Below are 14888 nucleotides of genomic sequence, written 5' to 3'. Positions count from 1 at the left end.
TACAATACACTGCACTCGTTATATAGTGCAATGTATTTTAATGTAATTTTTCAATTGACATGCAGACTATTAGGCCCGGTACTTGGCAGAGGAGGCCTTTGTACCTGATGGGGTACAAAGGGAGCCCGCTCCCTCTGTCAACCACTTCAACACCACGGTCGCTATTTAAAGGAGTTTTCCCATAATCAATATTTATCACCTATCCACAGGATAAGTGATAAATATCTGATCAGTGGGGGTCTAACTTCTATCTTTGGCAGCCCCACAGAAATGAATGTAGCGGTGGCCGAACATGCGCAGTACCGCTCTTTTCATATGGGGCCACCAGGAATGGCAAGCTTAATCCTGTTCTTGTGATCGGTGGGGGTTCCCCCACCGATCAGCTATTAATCACCTATCCTCTGGATAAGTGATGAATATTGATTGTGGGAAAAACCCTTTATGGAGTTAAATGGCAGGTATCAGAGCTAGACCCAATCTCACTAATTGCACTGTGTTCTACAGTCGGCTCCCGCTTTGATCAGTGCGGGCTCAAGTGCTGAACCCGCAACACGCGCGTGCCGTATCATTACGGCAAATCATGCAAACTCCTATCCAGCCATGACATACCCATATGCCCTGAGGCAACAAGGAGTTAAATTCAATGGGTTCCGTTGGTTTCTGTCATTCGTCGGATCCGGTGCTTGCATTTTTTCCCATTATTCTGTTCCGACGGAACATAGCCTTAGGCGGAGAAGTGTCAAATTAGTTTAATGTGGATAAATGTAAGGTTATGCACTTGAGCAAGGAAACTAATTATAAAAATATGTAGTAAAACAGTTGGTAAAACTGCCACTAAAAAAAGATTTGGGGATATTGGTGGCAGTAAACTTAAAGGGAACCTGTCACTAGGTTTGGAGCCACTAACCCACCCGCATATCATTATGCAGGGGTTTAGTGTTCCAAACCCACCTATGTCTAAACCGTCCGTTTAGGCAATAGTAAAATAACTTACAAGTTACTGGGTCAGTCCGGGAGCGGCATCGGGCGCATGAAAATAGCGCATACAAAGCCAGTGACAATACACTGCTCATGCACAGTGAAGCGAGTTGTATTGTCCCTGCTTACAAATGTAGTACCACATTATCAGATTCTACGGGATATAAAATGCTAGATTAAAGGAATTTCACTGTAATTTTTTGGCCAGAATGGGAGTGGAACCCCTCAATGAAAAGTAGAAAAATAGTAGCATGAAAAAGTAGGCCGGTTGCATTTCAAGGATTTAACAATATTTTAGGTAGAATTCTTAATATTTTCTCATCTCCTGTTACAGCTGACTGTAAATCTTGAGCAAAAAAGGTTTGGGACCTCTGCTTAGGATATCCTTTGTAGTTCTGTTGTGTGCATGAGTACAATAAACATAATTAAAATGATACATTAGGTGTAGGCAACCTATAACTCTCCAACATCAGTAGTATGCAAGCTGTGGCATGTTGTGGGCCCTGCTATAAATCCACTTTAATTCTTGATTTCTAAAGAGAACCTTTTACCAGCCCATACATGTGCAGCGCAATGTAATAGGCACTGCTGCACAAACCTTGTGTCACTTTAAACTGTTTCTAGCTTCCTCCGTCATTCAAATATACTGTACGTGCCGTTATATTTGGTGCCCAATATGTAAATAACTCTCTCAATTGTCAATGGGACGTTTCTTTTATTGTAAATGGCAGGGGGACGTGACGCTGTCCAATCAGCTATGGACAGTGTCAGAGCGGCTTGTACTGTGTGATCTCTCTCGCGATATCACACAGACTTGTCGTTCTTGACTGCCGAGAGCTTAAGAGATAATGAGAGCGTGGGCGCGGGCCGCACGCATGCCCGTGCGCGCGCACAGCTCCAACGTTGCCGCTGCCGACGATACTCCCGTCGCCACAGAACAGAAGAGGAGAAGAAGAATTCACATTTCTCTCTCCGGCTCTCTCCAGTGTGAAGATTAGAGCGCATCAAGGGAGAGAACAAATCCGCCACGTAGGCAGAGTAGAATTTATCAAGAGAGACAATAAATCTGCCACTTATAAAGATTAGAGTGCATCAAGAGAGACATCCAGAAATAAAATGCTGAGACAACCTTTTAACCGATTCAGGACAGGTCTATTTTGAGCCTTCAGGACCAGACACCGTTTAGCCATTTTTAGCACGCGTTAGTTAAATGGCTATAACTTTATTTATTTGTTGGGCCAGGGACGTGATTTTTGCTATGTTTTTTTCGTAGACAATGTAATTTTCTTTTTTTTTTATCATTTTAATACACATCCTTTTTGCAATTTTAGAATTTCTAGGCTTAAAATGTTAAAATAATAGTAAAAAGTTTTTTTTATATTTCAGCTAAGTTTTTCTGGTAATAGTATAGTTTTACCCTAAAATAGGCCTGTTATTTGTGATCGTCATTCTCTGCGTACATTTTGATACATTACATGTCTATTTTAGGGTAACTGGTCAGGGCTATCGTTATGACAGTAATTGGCGGGAGGGAACGTGTTTTTTTTGGCGGATATTTTATGTGTATTTAATATTATGTTTTCTTGCACTTTATTTTACTTTTATTTATTTTTTTATTATGGTCTGTCCCTCAAAGGTCAGAAAAGACCTTTGGGGGACTTTATTTTTTCTTCTTTTACACCTTATTTTTCCATTGTAACAGCAGCCCAAGTTACAGGGGAAATCAGCCCTCTTATAGTGACTGTTGTCACTAATAGGGCTGCGCTGGGTCGAGTTAGACGAAGCATCAGCCTGCCACTAACTGCATCCAGCGATCATGTGACCAGTCACATAATCACCGTGACCAATAGTGGCAGTGGCGGCTTATTGAGCACTGTGAACAATAGATCTGAGAAAATATAAGCAGCGAAAGCTGCTTCTATCTTCTCAGGGTGCATGATCGCTCGGGCAGCCAGCTAAAACCCGTGCCATAAATACTCTATGGCACGGGTTTTAAGGACTCGGACCGGCGGACGTTTATATACAGCCCGCGGTCAGGAATCGGTTATTAAACTATCACTTGGGCTCTTAATGAGGAGTCTGAATGTTATCCTCTGCTCTAGTGTTGTAGTATTCAAGATTATTATTCAGTTCTGGACTTTTTGTCCTGTGAAAAAAATCCAAACTGAACGCGTGCTTCAAATACATTTTCAAAATATGGCATATAGGGGACCAAAGACAAACTTTCGGCCACAATTTTTTTTTATTTTGGGTTAAATGTATGTTAAGAAAAAAAGGTGTAGACATGCCATAACTGCGCCGGTGCCCTCACTGACTGTAATTCTGAAAAAGTATATGTCACATATAGTTTTATTAGTGTAAGCAATAAAAGCCGCCATGCCTTACATTGAAAAAAAAAAAAAAAAGTATTCAGAAAGCTCTCCACATATCATATGCCAGTAGAGCACACCTTGGCATTCGTTTAGCCCATGGACAACTATGGGGTATTGAAGGTACTTCTTTTTAATACATGTGTGCCAAAAGTACAGTGGAGGAGATTTATCAAAACTGGTGCAAATGAAAAGTGGAGAAGTTTTCATTTTTCAGGGACCTTTTGGAAAATGAAAGCTAAGATTTGATTGGTTGCTATAGGCAACTGGTCTACTTTTCCTTTGTACCAGATTTGATAAATCTCCCCCAGTGTGTGGCTAATGTTCATGTCTATGTTACACATAGATGAATAGTGGTGCCCAGGGCCGGCGTTAGGGGGGACAAACTGGGCCCACGCTGGCTATGGGACCCACACCGCCTGGCCAATAACATTTATGGGCTGGGCGGCACGGCCCCCGTCATGCCCGGTGGCGTCGCTAGCCCTGGGGGGGGGGGGGGCAGGTGCTAGCGACAGCCATTTTCACTTGTATTTGGGTCCTCAGGACGCAGATACAAATGAATATTATAGGCTGCAGGCCACGTCGTCACCTCATCACGCTGGTCTGTGCATGCGTCCCGTCTGGAGGTAGTGCATCGCTCCGTCCGTCACGGGAACGGGGCAAGGTAAGTACAACATTTTTTGGGGGTCTGTGTGGCAATATACAGGGAGTGTGGGCTGTGTAGCATTATATACAAGGGAGGGGGCTGTGTGGCACTATATACAAGGGGGGGCGCTGTATAGAACTATAGACAAGGGGTGGCGCTGTGTAGCTGTATATACAAGTGGGGATTGTTGTATAGCACTATTTACAAGGGGGGCACTGTGTAGCACTATATACAAGGGGGGAGCGCTGTGTGGCACTATATACAAGGGGAGGTGTTGTGTGGCACTATATACATGGGGGTTCTGTGTGGCACTATATACAAGGAGGGGTTCTGTGTGGCACAATATACAAGGGACGGGGGCTGTGTAGCACTATACAAGGGAGGGGGCTGTGTAGAACTATATACAAGGGAGGGGGCTGTGTAGCACTATATACAATGGGGGGCGCTGTGTAGCACTATTTACAAGGGAGGGGGGCAGTGTGGCAATATACAGGGGGCTGTGTAGCACTATATACAAAGGAGGGGGCTGTGTAGAACTATATACAATGGGAGTGCTGTGTAGTACTATATACAAGGGGGACTGTGTAGCACTATATACAAGGGGGGGGGCGCTGTGTGGCACTATATACAAGGGGGGGTTCTGTGTGGCACAATATACAAGGGACGGGGCTGTGTAGCACTATACAAGGGAGGGGGCTGTGTAGCACTATATACAAGGGAGGGGGCTGTGTAGCACTATATACAAGGGAGGGGTGCTGTGTAGCACTATATATAAGGGAGGGGGCTGTGTAGTACTAAATACAGAGGAGGGGGCCTGTGTGGCACAATATACAAGGGACGGGGCTGTGTAGCACTATACAAGGGAGGGGGCTGTGTAGCACTATATACAAGGGAGGGGTGCTGTGTAGCACTATATATAAGGGAGGGGGCTTTGTAGTACTAAATACAGAGGAGGGGGCCTGTGTGGCACTATATACAGAGGAGGGGGCCTGTGTGGCACTATATACAAGGGAGGGGGCTTTGTAGAACTATATACAAAGGAGGGGGCTGTGTAGCACTATATACAAGGGAGGGGGCGGTGTAGCACTATATACAAGGGAGGGGGCTGTGTAGCACTATATACAATGGGGGGCGCTGTGTAGCACTATTTACAAGGGAGGGGGGCAGTGTGGCAATATACAGGGGGCTGTGTAGCACTATATACAAAGGAGGGGGCTGTGTAGAACTATATACAATGGGAGTGCTGTGTAGTACTATATACAAGGGGGGCTGTGTAGCACTATATACAAGGGGGGGGGGCGCTGTGTGGCACTATATACAAGGGGGGGTTCTGTGTGGCACAATATACAAGGGACGGGGCTGTGTAGCACTATACAAGGGAGGGGGCTGTGTAGCACTATATACAAGGGAGGGGGCTGTGTAGCACTATATACAAGGGAGGGGTGCTGTGTAGCACTATATACAAGGGAGGGGGCTGTGTAGCACTATAAACAAGGGATGGGGGCTGTGTGGCACTATATACAAGGGAGGGGGCTTTGTAGCACTATATACAAGGGAGGCGGCGGTTAGCACTATATACAAGGGGGGAGCTTTGTAGCACTATATACAAGGGAGGGGGGCTGTGTAGCACTATATACAGGGGAGGGGGCTTTGTAGCACTATAAACAAGGGATGGGGGCTGTGTGGCACTATATACAAGGGAGGGGGCTTTGTAGCACTATATACAAGGGAGGCGGCGGTTAGCACTATATACAAGGGGGGAGCTTTGTAGCACTATATACAAGGGAGGGGGGCTGTGTAGCACTATATACAGGGGAGGGGGCTTTGTAGCACTATATACAAGGGAGGGGGGCTGTGTGGCACTATATACAAGGGAGGGAGCTCTGTAGCACTACATACAAGGTAGGGGGGCTGTGTAGCACTATATACAAGGGAGGGGGCAGTGTAGCACTATATACAAGGGGGGAGCTTTGTAACACTATATACAAGGGAGGGGGGCTGTGTAGCACTATATACAAGGGATGGGGCTGTGTAGCACTATATACAATGGGGGTCGCTGTGTAGCACTATTTACAAGGGGGGCTGTGTAGCACTATATATAAGGGGGAGCGCTGTGTAGCGCTATATACAAGGGGGGTTCTGTGTTGCACTATATACAACGGAGGGGGGCTGTGTAGAACTATATACAATGGGGGGGCGGTGTAGCACTATATAGAAGGGGGGCGCTGTGTGGCACTATATACAAGGGGGAGCGCTGTGTAGCGCTATTTACAAGGGGGGTGTTTTGTGTGACACTATATACAAGCGAGGGGTGCTGTGTGGCACTATATACAAGGGAGGGGGGATGTATGGCAATATACAGGGGGCCTGTGAAGCACGATATACAAGGGGGGAGCTGTGTGGCGCTGTATACAAGGGAGAAGGGCTGTGTGGCACTATATAGAACTGGGGCTGTGTGGCACAATGTACTAAGGGGGGTTGTGTGGCACTATATATTAGGGGGAGGGCTGTTGCGCTATCTACAGGGGGCTGTGTGTGACGCCATCTACAGGGGGCTGTGTGTGACGCCATCTACAGGGGCTCAAAGGGGGCATTACTGCTGTGTGGGCACTAAGGCTGGGTTCACACGAGCACATTAACGTCCGTAATGGACGGACGTATTTCGGCCGGATGTCCCGGACCGAACTCAGTGAAGGGAGCCCGGCTCCTAGCATCATAGTTATGTACGACGCTAGGAGTCCCTGCCTCTCCGTGGAACTACTGTCCCGTACTGAAAACATGATTACAGTACGGGACAGTTGTCCTGCAGCGAGGCAGGGACTCCTAGCGTCGTACATAACTATGATGCTGGGAGCCCGGCTCCCTGCACTGTGTTCGGTCCGGTACTTGCGGCCGAAATACGTCCGGACGTAATTAGTGTGTGTGCACATACCCTAAAAGTACGGGGGTATTATTCAGTCACTTTGTGGTTATGGTTTGGCGGTATTATTTAGTAACAGTATGAGGGTAATATTCAATCGTTTTGTGATTAGGATGTGGCGGTATTATTTTGACCTGATAATGTATTATTATTGGTAATATTGGTCTTATAATAGTGAGTTGTGATCAGTAACAGTATGTAGATAATATTTCATCTGGTATAGTGGTATGTTTTAATAACTGTATATGTATATAGATAATTTTTTTGTGAAGAGAAAAAAACGCAGTCGACTGCGCTATTGTTTCCTCCAAAAAAACAGAAACCTTACGGAACGGAGACAAATGGAAGCTATTTGCAACGGAAACATTACCATTGAAATCAATGGTAATGCAAACGGAAGCTATGGTTTCCGTTTGGTTTACGTTCATGGGTTCCCCTGACGGAAAGGTCTGACGGAGGCCATCAATGGAACCCCGACGCAGATGTGAACAGGCCCTAATTCAGCATTTGAGGCCCCACTTTTAACCTTGCCCAGGGCCACAAATGCAGTGTGAAACTATCCTAAGGCCTCAGGAGGCAGTATGTTACAGAGTTCCTGCGACTCTATGTGTCCGTATTTTCAATGCTTGCAGGAGAGAATAGCTCAGTAATACAGCGTCGAATTTAGCGAATCTGACACAAAAAACCTCCGTTTGCCAAGTTTGAAATTGAAAGCATATGGAGGCACAGTGGGGTCCCATAGAAATCCATAGGTGCCATATTAAGGTTTCATACAACGCGGAGATTGCACAGAGATATCTTACGCTCTTTTGCAAGAGCCCTTAGAAATGTATGAATGGAATTTTTAATACCCTATACATTTGACGGTGATTTTTATTAAGTGGCTGAGCTTTTTCATAAAGGACTAGAGGCTTTTAGTCTGTGCGCTGGATAGATATTGTGCTGAACTGCAGAACAGAAGCGACTTGAGCAGAAATGAGGGTTGATGTAATCACCTGCAGCTGCAATGAGAAGCCCCAGATGGGAAGTAGGAAGTGCAGTGTACAGGCTTCCTGTATAATTACATACAGCGCTCCCTTAGATACTGCACACAAGCCGTGACGTCCTCTCAAGATAATGGCAACTTGCTTCCCATAGACGGAGGGCGGGGATTACCTCAGTGCCACAGCGGCAGTGGCGACAGTGTGCCTGGGAAGAGGGGAAGGCTCCTGCGTTTGTAGAATATTCCTGTGCTCTTCTATGGGGTAAGGAGGGGGCACAGCTGCTGCCTCAGGACGGGCTATTCTAAGGTAAGCGGGGCTGCTTCTTCATGCAGATGTGACTCACACTGAGCCGGGCTCTGGCAGACCTGTCACCGCACACAGGCAACAGTTGCAGGACTATATAGACGGGCAGCGAGTGGGGAATATTATTTACACATTACTATGGTGTGTGCCTAGTAACAAACAATGCAGCACTACATAACACGACGGATGATATTCGTGCACTGTACACATTTATTATAACGTTTATACTTATTTTTATTATAATGGTATCAAACTTCTGACAGGGCATAGTTACTAAGACTGTTATAAATGTATGCCAGTCTGATACTGCAGTGTGGTGCCCTCCTGTCCATATGGCACACTCTATCTATCTATCCCTAAAACTCTGCACTTGTAGAGACAATTTTTTAGGATTCCTTTAATAAATTTTATTTTTTCTTATCCAAACGTGATTTGTGGTAATTTTCTATTCATTAGTGATGATCTTCTTGTTCTGGGGCAATAGAAGACTATAGCAATTCCCTAATATACCTCTTATCATTGCCTTCCTGCACCGTCTGCAGAATACAGGCTGCGTTTTTTGCGCGTTGCAGTTCCGTGTGTCATCAGTGTTTGCGTGGCTGAGTGATTTTCGCGCATATGCCATCCTTATGAGACACGGTTTTGATGTTTAGAAAATGAAATGAAGGAGGTGCTTTTATTATTCCCTTCATGTCTTGAACTGTTGCGCGAATCACGCGCAGCACACGGAAGTGCGTCCGTGTGCTGTGTGGGATATTCACGCACCCATTGACTTCAATGGGTGCGTGATGCGCAAAAAACGCTAAAGTATAGGACATGCAGTGAGTTTCACGCAGCGAAAACACGGAATGTCGAAATGGCCCCGTTGACTTACATAGGTCCGTGCGACGCGCGTGATTTTCAAGTGCGTATCACGGACGTGAAACACGTTTGTGTAAATAAGGCCTTACTGTGTGCTTTATCATTTATAGGTTCTGTTATACATATAAAGGGAGGAACTGCTGCGACATATGCAATTTTCTTATATGCAAGTTTAAGTTCATCCTTGGTTTCACAAATGTGCCTACTCTTTAAAAATAATGCTCAATTCCTGCCAATTTGGTGTGTCTATGTGATGGGATTTTTCAGTTTAACCCAGGGGTCTCAAGCACGCGGCCCGCGGGGCTGTCATCTGCGGCCCGCGGGACACAGAGCCGCTAGTATAGGCTCTGCTCCAAGACTCTGGAATTCCCTGACATCGCTGTCCACATATGAACAGCGATATCTGGGGCTTCCCGTGAGCCGGAGTCCCGTGCAGAGCGCTAGTACAGGCTCTTCTCCTGGACTCTGTGGAATTCCCTGACATCGCTGTCCATATATGGACAGTGTGTCAGGGTCTTCCCCAGAGAGGAGTCCTGGGCAGAGCGCTAGTATCGTCTCTGCTGCGGGACTCTGTCGAGTTCCCTGACATCGGTGTCCATGTTTGGACACACGATGTCTGGGGCTTCCCCAAAGCCGGAGTTCTGTGCAGAGCGCTAGTATAGGCTCTTCTCTGGGACTCTGTGGAATTCCCTGACATCGCTGTCCATATATGGACAGTGTGTCAGGGTCTTCCCCAGGGCGGAGTCCCGGACAGAGCACTAGTATAGGCTCTGCTCCGGGACTCTGTGGAATTCCCTGACATCAGTGTCCATGTTTGGACACACGATGTCTGGGGCTTCCCCAGAGCTGGAGTCCCGGGCAGAGCGCTATTATAGGCTCTGCTCTGAGACTCTGGGGAAGCCTCTGACATCGTTGTCCGTACATCGACAATGGTGTCAAGGGCTTCCCCAGAGCAGGAGTCCCAGTGATGTCAGGAGCACAGCTGGAGTCCCAGGAAGAGCCTACTAGCGCTCTGCCCGGGACGCCAGCTCTGGGGTTGCCCCTGACATCTCTGTCAATATATGGACAGTGATGTCAGGAGCAGAGCTGGAATCCCGCAGAGTGCTAGAAGCGGCTCTGCTCCAGGACTCCAGCTCTGGGCAAGCTCCTGACGTCACTTTGTCAGCATCCACGGAGGGCACTGTGGCAGCATCCACGGAGGGCACTGTGGCAGCATCCACGGAGGGCACTGTGGCAGCATCCACGGAGGGCACTGTGGCAGCATCCACGGAGGGCACTGTGGCAGCATCCACGGAGGGCACTGTGGCACTATCTAAAAAGGGGCTGCCCAATCTTGACGTGTGTCTGCCAAACGCTGCTAACTGAGCCGCCGGACTGCATTTAGCGACACTTAAACTGGAAAACTGGCTTGTTAAAATAAGCACGTGGAGAAATATCTCAAATTTTAATCCTAGCGCTAATATTATAGTAATTAATATAGTGTTAGGCTGGGTTCACACAACCTATTTTCAGACGTAATGGAGGCGTCTTACGCCTCGAATTACGTCTGAAAAAACGGCTCCAGTACGTCGGCAAACATCTGCCCATTACTTTCAATGGTCTTTACGATGTACTGTGCCGACGACCTGTCATTTTACGCGTCGCTGTCAAAAGACGGCTCGTAAAATTACAGCCTCGTCAAAAGAAGTGCAGGACACTTCTTGGGTCGTTTTTGGAGCCGTTTTCTCATAGACTCCAATGAAAACAGCTTAAAAAACGGATGTAAAAAACGCTGCGAAAACGCAGCAAAAAACGCAAGTTGCTCAAAAAACGTCTGAAAATCAGGGGCTGTTTTCCCTTGAAAACAGCTCCGTATTTTGAGATGTTTTTGACTCTACGTGTGAACATACCCTAATAGTAGTTCAAATAACTAATTGATTAACAATAATTTTGTATTGTATCAAATTTGAAAGTAATGCGGCCCGTCAACTTCCCATTTTTTTCTATATGCGGCCCACTTACCCGGCCGAGTTTGAGACCCCTGGTTTAACCCCTTAAGGACACAGCCTGTTTTGGCCACAGGCAAGCACCGCTATCAGGTTACCTGTGCTAAAAAAAAAAAAGAACTGTGCATACACAGTAGAACTTATTCACGCAGGGTAGTGCTAAGGAACTATGGGAGAGCAGCGCACCACCCACCCACTTTTTGAGAGGAAGAAAGCGGGACAAAGGGATATGAAAAGTACTAAAAAGTGAGTTTAATTAACCCCTTTAATTCTTATCTGATAACTACAGAATATAATGGTTGCAGTGTCATGCCTCTAGTCGACTACGCTATTGATTCCGTCAAAACGACGGAACACTTGCACGACGGAGACCAATTGAAATCAATGGTGATAGAAACTGGGTGTCTGTCGGAACTGAGCCCTATCGCAGATGTGAACGAAGCCTGAGAGATAAACACATTAAAATAGATCCTTGCACCGGAAAATATATTCTCCTGTATTTCCCCTCATAATGAGATAATCCTATTAGTAGTTCCTTTGAAATTTCCCAAGATTTTTTTAGCAGCAGTAAAAAAAAGGATGTAGAGTTTAGTCTGTAATACTCATAATATATTAAAGGGATACTCTACGTCACCCTTTTTTGTGCATTCTGGCACCTGTAGCATTTTACCACACTGGGCATGTTCCCAAACAGTGGAAATTCTGCAACAAAATCTGCATGCTGCATGTGTATTTTGTTAAAGTGCACCTAACTTTTCAGATGACTTTTCAGAATAAGCTGTCATGTGAGTGTACATGAAGAATAACACTATTTCTGGCCATTATATGACTTGTATTTTGCATTATTTTTTTTTAGCAGTTTTCCCCTCTGTAGGCTCTATCTCTAGTTCTCAGTTGTCTCTGAGCTAGTGAGTGGAGCCTAACTTCTATCATGTCTTCTATACACGTCACACATAGAAGAGGAGAATCCTGCTCTCCTATATCTATCACATATTTAGAAGCTGCAGCAGCACGTAGGACATAATACACTGCTCATTACTGCTGTATCTGTGAATCCAGCATTGGGGTGACATATAAACCTTACCATGAGCAGCTGCAGCATATCAGTGTGTGTTGGTGTCTCAATCTGTTCCGACCTTCTGTTCCTTTCTCCTCTCTATTGATTTCTATGGGCAGTATGTCTGTTTCTCTCTCTCTCTCTTCTCTTGCCCCCTCCTACTACACCCTCCCCTCTCTCTATAGCCTTGTATGGGTCAGCGTGTCTGTGTCTTTCTCTCCTTGCTTCCTCCTCATTTTTCCTCCTCCCCTCTCCATAGACTTCTATGAGCAGCATGTCTGTGTCTCTCTGCTCCTCCCTCCCCTCTACATAGACTTCTATGAGCAAGCTATGTACACCTTTTGAAATAATTTTAATTAAAATAAAAAAGTATCAGTGTTTTTTGTACAACTTTCTAAATAATGTTTATTAAAAATTATTGTTACTTTTTGAGACACAGCTGCTTTGTATACTGTATGCAGAGCAGCTGTATCTAGCGCTGAAATCTGTATCCATCAGGTCAGCGGCACTGACTGGTTCAGTGGGTCGCAGGATCGAGCGGTTATCAATCGCATCTTTGATCATAACTTAATGTGATCGATAACAGGTGGATCCTGCATGTCAGAGACATACAGGACCCGCTGACACTGAACCTGTCAGTGCCGCTGACCTAACGCACTCAGGTCTCAGCGCACGATACAGCTGCACTGTATACAGAATACCAAGCCGCTTTATCTCACTTCTGTAACGAGACATGATTTTACTTGCCAAAAGTGGGTGGACAGTAGATTTAATCGAAGGGAGACAACTAATAGCAGGAACTTCACATAGAATTTCCACGGATAAAACAACTATATTTTAGCAGTAAAGAAAATGACAAAGCTGATATGCTATTCTAATAGTATACCTGATATATAAGTCGTTTAAAAAGTCCATTTAAGATTTTTTTTTTATCTGCAAATCCCAAAATCCGTGTTGATTTTTTTCCTCTTCATTTAAGTTGGATCACATACATTATACTGTGCTACTTTGTGGATTTTTAGTGCATAACCTGCACCAGATGTACCACATCTGAGCGTGACTCTGTTTTTGTGTTTTTTTTTTGGTGGATGAGTCAATTATCTATGAGTCATAGATCCATAAATAATTGTACAATGCTAGTGCCAGGCATTCAGCGTGACAGGTATTTTCTGTATACCGACCAGTTTTGTGATCTATTGTTTTGAGTGACATCAGTCTGCCTCCCTTGAATTATTATGCTGACTCAGACAGTGTCTTGTAGATGTGATCCCAGCTTGTCCCAGCAGTGATAAATACTTCTTCAATAATGTCTAAGTCATTGTAACCAGTGATGCACAATTCTACGGCTATGTCCACACGTCATGAATTTGCCTATGGCAAATCTGGCATTGATTTTTTTTTTTTACAAAATCCGTAACCGAGATCCACAGCTGATATTCGGACTGGAATTCAATGGATCTAATCCATGAATTTAATGAATCATGCTGCATTATTCAGTAGGGATCTATTCCTGAGCGTGTGAATACGGTATAAAATATCTCTCTCTCTCTCTCATTTTTTACACTGCGTGTGGATAAGATTGGTTCAATCTTTGCTGCTACTATATTACGCTGCAGATTTTCCACAATGAAATCCGTTGCAGAAAATCTGCAGTATTTACGCTACCTCTGCAACGCTCTAGCTGGGGATTCCGCTCCAGGAGGATCCCCTGACGTCGCTGTCCATAACATATAGTGTAAAAAGATCAAAAACACACTCCAAATCCGCAATAACAGTAACCAGACTGGAGGAGGAAAAAATATAATGGTTATAGCAAACAAAAGACGCTCTGGCCGGTGATTCTTCTCTTGGAGGAGCCTCTTACGTCACTAAACATATATGGACAGTGACATGAGGGGCTCTCTCTAGGAGTGGAATAGCTGGCCAGAGTGTTGCCGACTGGCCAGGGATTCCGGCATCTCAAAGCCCCTAATGTCACTGTCCATATATGGACAATGACGTCAAGGGCTTTCCCAAGACAGGAGTCCCCGGCCAGAGAGCTTGCGATTCTCTGACTGGGGACTCCATAGTTGAAAGCCCTGACGTCACTGTACATATATTCCCCGTGCTCAGCGCATAAAGTAGCGCTGTGCCTAGGAAATCCTCTTGTGAGAGGCAGCTTCAATTTTTAACGGCCATCACAAGGATTGATTCCTGAAAAACAGCCGTTAAAAATGGATCCGTTGAGTTCCATGGAGGCCGACTGGCCAGAAATAGAACATGTCCTATTTTTTTGATGGCTAGTATTCATGGGCCGTTAAAAAATAAAAAAATAAAAAAAAAAAAACGGCAGCGTGCATACAGCCATAGAACTACACTGTTCTGAAAACGGCCATGTGATGGCCGTAAAAAAAACAGCCATCACATGGCCATTTTTCCTTGTCGTGTAAATGTAGCCTTACATTTGCAACACAATGGTAAATCTTTCCCAATATTCACTTTTTAAAGAGTGGTGGAGGTTAGTGTGGTAACATGCATTTGGGAGACAAATAAATTTATTGTAGCCCTTACTATAAACCATAAAACAATGATTAGGGTATGGTGAAATATGGAAAATAATAAATCTTGATCAGGATAGTAAAATTAGCATCCTCTTTTACATCTGCATTGGGGTTTCCATTAGGGGCTTTTGTCGCAGATCCGGCCGAAAAGGTATGTTCACACAGTTTTTTTTCAGGCAGAAAATTCTGCCTGGAAAAATCAGCTCCGGTTTTTTTAAGTGGTTTTTCACCACACGCGTTTTCTTT

At 45.1% G+C, this 14888-nt stretch overlaps 1 protein-coding gene across 1 annotated transcript in view; it reads left to right on the top strand.

Annotated features, from left to right (window-relative positions):
- The first annotated feature begins 7948 nt into the window (after positions 1–7948).
- Positions 7949–14888, top strand: part of RNF144B (ring finger protein 144B) — an 86850-nt gene continuing 79910 nt past the window's right edge. Inside the window, exon 1 of the mRNA XM_075828403.1 lies at positions 7949–8202. The gene's annotated coding sequence lies outside the window, so the exon portion shown is untranslated. The remainder of the gene's footprint in view (positions 8203–14888) is intronic.

Source organism: Rhinoderma darwinii, chromosome 5 (assembly GCF_050947455.1).
Source record: "Rhinoderma darwinii isolate aRhiDar2 chromosome 5, aRhiDar2.hap1, whole genome shotgun sequence".
Lineage (NCBI taxonomy): Eukaryota > Metazoa > Chordata > Amphibia > Anura > Rhinodermatidae > Rhinoderma > Rhinoderma darwinii.
The sequence above is the reverse complement of the archived record's forward strand: the minus strand, read 5'-3'. Positions and strand labels throughout refer to the sequence as shown.